Raw genomic sequence first — 7,336 nt, 5'->3', positions numbered from 1 at the left:
TTACCATAGCTTGTTTGAACCTCAACCTACGAGTGGAAGCTGTTGTCGTGTTGAGAGTTGTTTACCATAGCTTGTTTGAACCTCAACCTACGAGTGGAAGCTGTTGTCGTGTTGAGAGTTGTTTACCATAGCTTGTTTGATCCTCAACCTACGAGTGGAAGCTGTTGTCGTGTTGAGAGTTGTTTACCATAGCTTGTTTGAACCTCAACCTACGAGTGGAAGCTGTTATCATGTTGATAGGTGTTTACCATAGCTTGTTTCATCCTCAACCTACGAGTGGAAGCTGTTGTCGTGTTGAGAGTTATTTACCAATGGTAAACAACTCTCAACACGACAACAGCTTCCACTCGTAGGTTGAGGTTCAAACAAGCTATGGTAAACAACTCTCAACACGACAACAGCTTCCACTCGTAGGTTGAGGATGAAACAAGCTAACCGTACTAATTTCCTGAGGAATGTATCATACTAGTTTCCTGAGGAATGTACCGTACTAGTTTCCTGAGGAATGTATCATACTAGTCTCCTGAGGAATGTACCGTACTAGTTTCCTGTGAAATGTACCGTACTAATTTCCTGAGGAATGTACCGTACTAGTTTCGTGTGGAATGTACCGTACTTACTCATTTTGGGAAACCTGGCATTAAAGTATGACAAAATTAGAATATCCAACAGAAGATATATTAATACAGAGCTATTATGTCAAGTTAATAAGCACGTGGTATGAATTATTCATGAAAATATTTTTTGACTGACATATTTAGGAAATTTTAGTACAAGGATAGTAATCAAACTTTATGTTCTAATGTTGGAAAAATAACCATTAATGATAAAAGTAAAGTAAGAACACGATCTTTCATAATTGTTCATATTTATAAAGATAGTTGTGCCATGTCCAGCGCCACCTACTCTCCTTGAATACGTGAAAACCACCCAATTGTTCACGATTCTGGGTCTGACTCTGACTGCTAAAAGATACAAATGACACGTCATGTACCAAACGTGAGGTAGACAGCCCTTAAAACTCTCCAGTGAGATAACAGGATAGTTTGACGTTCATAATATGGTTTTAATGAAAACACTGAAAGGCGAGGCTTAAAACTGTATGGGCCCAATTTGTTCTTTGTTTTCATATATATATATTACGCGGGCGTTCGTAGTTCATGAACACTCTTGTAAAACTTGTCCTAAATCATTATTTCAAACACACATGTTTCTATGAATATATAACAATAAGCTTGTCCGAAATATACTTGTTGTAATTTAACACGCCGCATGTTTAATTATGTTTATATTATCATGTGTTATTTTAAAATCTAAACTGTTTTAGGATTTATGTTTGTAGTTATAACACTCCGTGTTAACACACAATAACATTTTATAGAAGCTGTGGGATAGCGGTAAGTCTACGGAATTACAGCGCTAAAATCCGAGGTGCGCACAGTAGATAGCCCAATGTGTTCTCTAGGTGTCAGCACTGATGTTTATGTTTACATTGCCAACTGTAAGGATCGGGTAAATCAAAGTTTTAGATGAACTGGTTTGGCTGTATTTGAGTGGCGAAGCCAATATTGGAGGTCTAAAGGCATGCCCACTCGGGCTTTGATGACATCTGAGGCTATTTATACATATATGAATGCAAGTTAGGAAGTGCGATCTCACTCGCCGCATTCCCCTACCTACTCGCACGTGTTGTTGTATAGTAAACTAAATGTGGGTGGTGTAGTGTGGGAAAATCTATAAATGAGATGTTACTGTTGGAGAAAAAAACTAAATACTACACCACCCACATATATATTTCTCCTTCTCTAAGCATTAAGCGTAATTGAAAGAAAATGGTAGTTTTTAGAACATTCCCGAAACGTTAAGCCTAATTGACCGAAAAGGCTAATTTTTAGAACAATCCCAAAGCGTTAAGCCTAACTGATTGAAAAGTGGTAACGTTTAAAACATAGTTTTGCTCTTAAGGTGTTAAGTTCTTTAGATCGACATCGCATAGTTTGTTGTTCTTTGAGCCATTATGGCAGAAAGTTAGTATCATATGTAGCTAAATAATAACTTGAGTTTTAAATGGCAGACAGAAATGATTCTACTCAATCGTGCCGCAACTTTAAATCTTTCTCGACCAAACTCGACAGCTGTTTGCATGAAATTATTTCGTAAAAACCGTTGAATTCACGTGTTCTCTTCTTATGACCCACACAAAACTGTATGAACGAATTCCCTTTGTTTAGACATTGTCACGAAGAAACAGTAAGGTCAACGTAAAGATTGGGAGTGAGAACAGACACTCGTTCCAAGTCACGTGAGGCGGGAGTGTCACCAGTTTCGCTTTCCGCGAGGAGTGATGTTCCAGTAACACAAAAACCACGTGGCATATTCTCGCCATCTCTTTCACTGGTCCTTCTAGTCTCATCTCGAGAAACATTTCCATACAGAAGTAGGTGTGTGAAGGGCTTAGAAAGTTAGGCTACATGTTAGAAGGGTCATCTTGTGGAATGACCTTTCTTTCTCGAGTGGGTGATAAACGTGAATGACGACAGAACCGCAATTAACTTTTATCTGAAAATCCATTGTTTCCGGCAGTGGAGTTAGTCTTAAAAGCTCAGGCCGCCACCACTCACGAAGTGGACAGAAATATCCATCTTGTCAAATGAATGTAAGCCAGAGCATCTCCAGAAGCCACATTGAAGCTGCAACAGTGAAGTAGGAACGAAAGGGAAAAAGCTTTTCGGGATATCGTTTGCTTACCCCCCCCCCAACATTTCAAACATTTTTTCTATTCACATTTGATTATCATTAAACACAATAGGCTATCTGTATTTTGTCTACTGCGGGTATTTTAACCCGATTTTTAGTGTTATAAGCCAACAGATTTAATGCTGAGAGAGAAATAATGAAAAGAACCGATTGCGTGTTGTTGTCTCCAGACTTATATAAAAATACTAATTTCTGTGTTGTAAGGGAGACCATGCCATTGTTTGCCCCCTCCCCCAGTGTTAAACATCTCTCTACTCCACTGTATAACCGCTTTCTCGCGGGACCAATTACAGCTTAAACCCGTAGGAACAATACGGATATTCTCAAACGAATTAGAAATATACAATTTTTTTCTCAAATTATTTGTATTTTGCCCATCAATGACTAGAGGGCGTAACCAGCACTAAAGATACGTCAACTGATCCCACCCAAAAGAGCGGACCCATCAGCACTAAAGATACGTCAACTGATCCCACCAAAACGAGCGGACCCACCAGCACTAAAGATACGTCAACTGATCTCACCCAAAAGAGCGGACTCATCACCACTAAAGATACGTCAACTGCTCGCACCAAAAAGAGCGGACCCATTATGGTTTAGTACTTAGCATGCCGGACTATGAACTCGAGGATCCATGGGTCGCGTCCCGCTGCTACAAAATCGCATTCACATTATAGAGCTGTGGGTGTGTTATAGGAGTAACGGTAAATCCTACTATTCGATTAGAGAAACCTAAGAATTTAATACGGATGCTTCTGACTAGGTACTTTCTCTCTAGTCTATCAATTCAAACATTAGAGACGCCTAACGTAGAGCCATTATGTAGGTTTTAACGAACATCTGAAACAAACCTTCTGACTTTACCCTGTTATAAAGTGTATAGATTTCCAATATTTTGAGAAGTCCTAACAAAAACAAAATTATTTTGCTGATAACTAATGAAACTTCTTTATTCAACTCAGACTGAAACTGGTGAAAATCCAGCTACTACAGAGGGATGAGTTGGAAATGTAACAACTTACTTTTGCCCGGGATATTTTTAATTGACCATGGGGCAGTAAGGAGTGCAAAGTCTGTGGACGTTTGTTTGTTTTACAACCTTTGCTCAAAGCTTCTCAAGGTCTATCTGCGAAAACCTTATCCTAATTTCAACTGACAGACTCGAAGGAAGGCAGCTACTTAACGGCACCAACGACCAATTCTTGGACTGCTCTTGTCTGACCAAATGATGAGATTTGACTGTCGCTCTTATAGTGCACCCACAGCCTCATAGTGTAGAGCAGAATTTTATGGCAACGGGACACGAACCACGAATTTACGGATTCACATTCTGGGCACGCTAGCTAGTTGCGTGTTCAATCAAAATGAATTTTGAGAATGTTGAGAGAAAGTAAGTACAACGTATGAATTCTTTCAAACAGCAACGACTGTTGTTCAATTTATCCTCGTGCGAGCCCAATGTCGTCATCCTGTTAATAAGTGCAAAATACTCTCTGGTAACAAAGAAACTTTCCTCAGTTTCGATTTCGTTTTTCTATGACATTCAGAAATAATTCGGATATTTTATACGTTTCTTTGTTGTCAAGCTCAAAGCTACACAATGGATTATCTGTACTCTGCCCACTATAACCCCTCAGGTTTACCGCTGAGCCACCGGGGGAGCTAATCAGAAGTAGTTGGGAATAAGGATATTTTACATGGATGTGTAATATATATATATATAAGGTATTTTCCACATGAAATGGCTTCACTCAGACTCGAACGGCTTTTGACTCACGAGAAAACAGCTACCCCTTTGATCACCTACAATGATTTACACTCAGTGAATCACAATGATGCGAAAGATAACTTACAACTCATTCAAAGCAAAAACACGTTTAACTAAACAGATGCGATGTAAATGAATTAGCATAAAATGCAAATTATAATTCACTTCTAAAGTTAATTAATGTTAGGCGGGTTCCCAGAACAAGTTTACGAATCCAATAAAATCAAGAAAGCCTGTGTATCTTGAATGCAGCCACATGAGAAGCACTAAACGTGAACCTTATTAATTCGCCGCTACTGTCTTGTGGACTTTGTTGTTTTTTGTTTAGTGAATTTCACGAAAGGCTTGTAAAGAGATATCTGTACTTGTCGTCCCTAATTTGGGAGTGATAGACTAAAGGGATGTCAGCTGTGAACACAAGGGCTATCTGTGCTAATCGTCCCTAATTTGGGAGTGATAGACTAGAGGGAAGTCAGCTGTGAACACAAGGGATATCTGTGCTAATCGTCCATAAGTTGGGAGTGATAGACTAGAGGGAAGTCAGCTGTGAACACAAGGGATATCTGTGCTAATCGTTCCTAAGTTGGGAGTGATAGACTAGAAGGAAGGCAGCTAGTGAACACGAGTGCTATATGTGCTAATTGTCCCCAATGTGGGAGTGATACATTACTGACATTTAGTTTCACTTACATTACTGACATTTAGTTACTACACTTACATTACTGACATTTAGTTACTACACTAGTAGTTCCACTTACATTACTGACATTTAGTTACTCCACTTACATTACTGACATTTGGTTTCATAATTTTTCACAAATATTAAGGATTATCGTTTTTTGCACCCCCCATTTCCCTCTTATTTTTTATTTATCTCTGTTTTTTCTAACATAGAACCAATAAGACTTTTCCCCTCTAGTCTATCACTCCCAACTTAGGGACAATTAGCACATATAGCCCTTTTGTTCACAGATGACTTCCCACTAGTCCATCACTCCCACATTGGGGACGACTAGTACAGATATCCCTCGTGTTCACTAGCTGCCTTCCCTCCAGTCCCAGTAATGTAAGTGGAACTACTAATGGAGTAACTAAATGTCAGTAATGTAAGCGGAAGTACCACTGGAGTAACTAAATGTCAGTAATGTAAGTGGAACTACTAATGGAGTAACTAAATGTCAGTAATGTAAGTGGAACTACTAGTGTAGTAACTAAATGTCAGTAATGTAAGTGGAATTGCCAGTGTGTAAGTGGAACTACTAGTGTAGTAACTAAATGTCAGTAATGTAAGTGGAACTACCAGTGAGTAACTAAATGTCAGTAATGTAAGTGGAACTACCAGTAGAGTAACTAAATGTCAGTAATGTAAGTGGAACTACCAGTGAGTAACTAAATGTCAGTAATGTAAGTGGAACTACCAGTGTAGTAACTAAATGTCAGTAATGTAAGTTCTGCTTTCAAACTCAATATAGATGTTATTAAACGTCGTGTCAGAGAAGTGGTTAAAATCTATGATACACCAGGACCGACAGACGGCCCACGCATGCGTGTGAGCAACCATTACCTATAGGTATATTTTATACAGAAATGTGATTTAAAAATTGTTGTAAGTAAAATAACCTTTGAAAATATTGACATTTTTATTTTTCATAGAAGTTCACTTTTCTTTTATCAATGGTTATGTAAAACAATCCAGTATTACTACATCACTGATATTTAGTTACTCCACTGGCAGTTCCACTTACATTACTGACATTTAGTTACTCCACTGGTAGTTCCACGTCTTATAAAGACAGACATTCACTACGGTTATCGGTGTTTTCCGTTTCTCGCTTAGTACTCGAAACGTACCTATTAGAGTGACCTATTTATGTGAGGCAGAGCTTGGCCTAGTGGCTGACATTCACTGTTTGTGAATCCAAGGGTTTATGATTCGCGTATCATTGTATCATTGTATTCGCGTATCATTAAACATATTACAAGTATATACGTGAGGGTTACAACCAAAACAAAGTATATATTTAAAACTACAGTGTAGTCGACGGATAGTTACCTTTCTCTTGGTCCAACTCTCCATTTTGTAGATGTATAGAAATCAATGATTTTTAGCGAATGGCATTAATTGATCATGTATCGATAAATATCAGGATGACATTAAATGATCATGTATCGATAAATATCAGGATGACATTAATTGATCATGTATCGATAAATATCAGGATGACATTAAATGACCATGTATCGATAAATATCAGGATGACATTAAATGATCAAGTATTGATAAATATCAGGATGACATTAAATGATCATGTATCGATAAATATCAGGATGACATTAAATGATCATGTATCGATAAATATCAGGATGATATTAATTGATCATGTATTGATAAATATCAGGATGACATTAATTGATCATGTATTGATAAATATCAGGATGACATTAATTGATCATGTATTGATAAATATCAGGATGACATTAACTGATCATGTATTGTTAAATATCAGGATGACATTAATTGATCATGTATTGATAAATATCAGGATGACATTAACTGATCATGTGTTGATAAATATCAGAATGGCATTAATTGATCAAGTATTGATAAATATCAGGATGGCATTAATTGATCAAGTATTGATAAATATCAGGATGACATTAATTGATCATGTATTGATAAATATCAGGATGATATTAATTGATCATGTATCGATAAATATCAGGATGACATTAAATGACCATGTATCGATAAATATCAGGATGACATTAAATGATCATGTATCGATAAATATCAGGATGACATTAAATGAT

General features: G+C 37.4%; 1 protein-coding gene across 1 annotated transcript in view; it reads right to left on the bottom strand.

The window, feature by feature from the left end:
* The window catches only part of LOC106475348 (cadherin-89D-like), a gene marked incomplete at both ends in the record, with an annotated part of 27,513 nt that overhangs the window by 9,159 nt on the left and 11,018 nt on the right, over window positions 1-7,336 (bottom strand). The gene's annotated exons all lie outside the window — the stretch shown is intronic.

This window comes from Limulus polyphemus, unplaced genomic scaffold (genome assembly GCF_000517525.1).
Source record: "Limulus polyphemus unplaced genomic scaffold, Limulus_polyphemus-2.1.2 Scaffold8442, whole genome shotgun sequence".
Lineage (NCBI taxonomy): Eukaryota > Metazoa > Arthropoda > Merostomata > Xiphosura > Limulidae > Limulus > Limulus polyphemus.
This window is presented reverse-complemented; position numbering and strand designations above follow the sequence as displayed.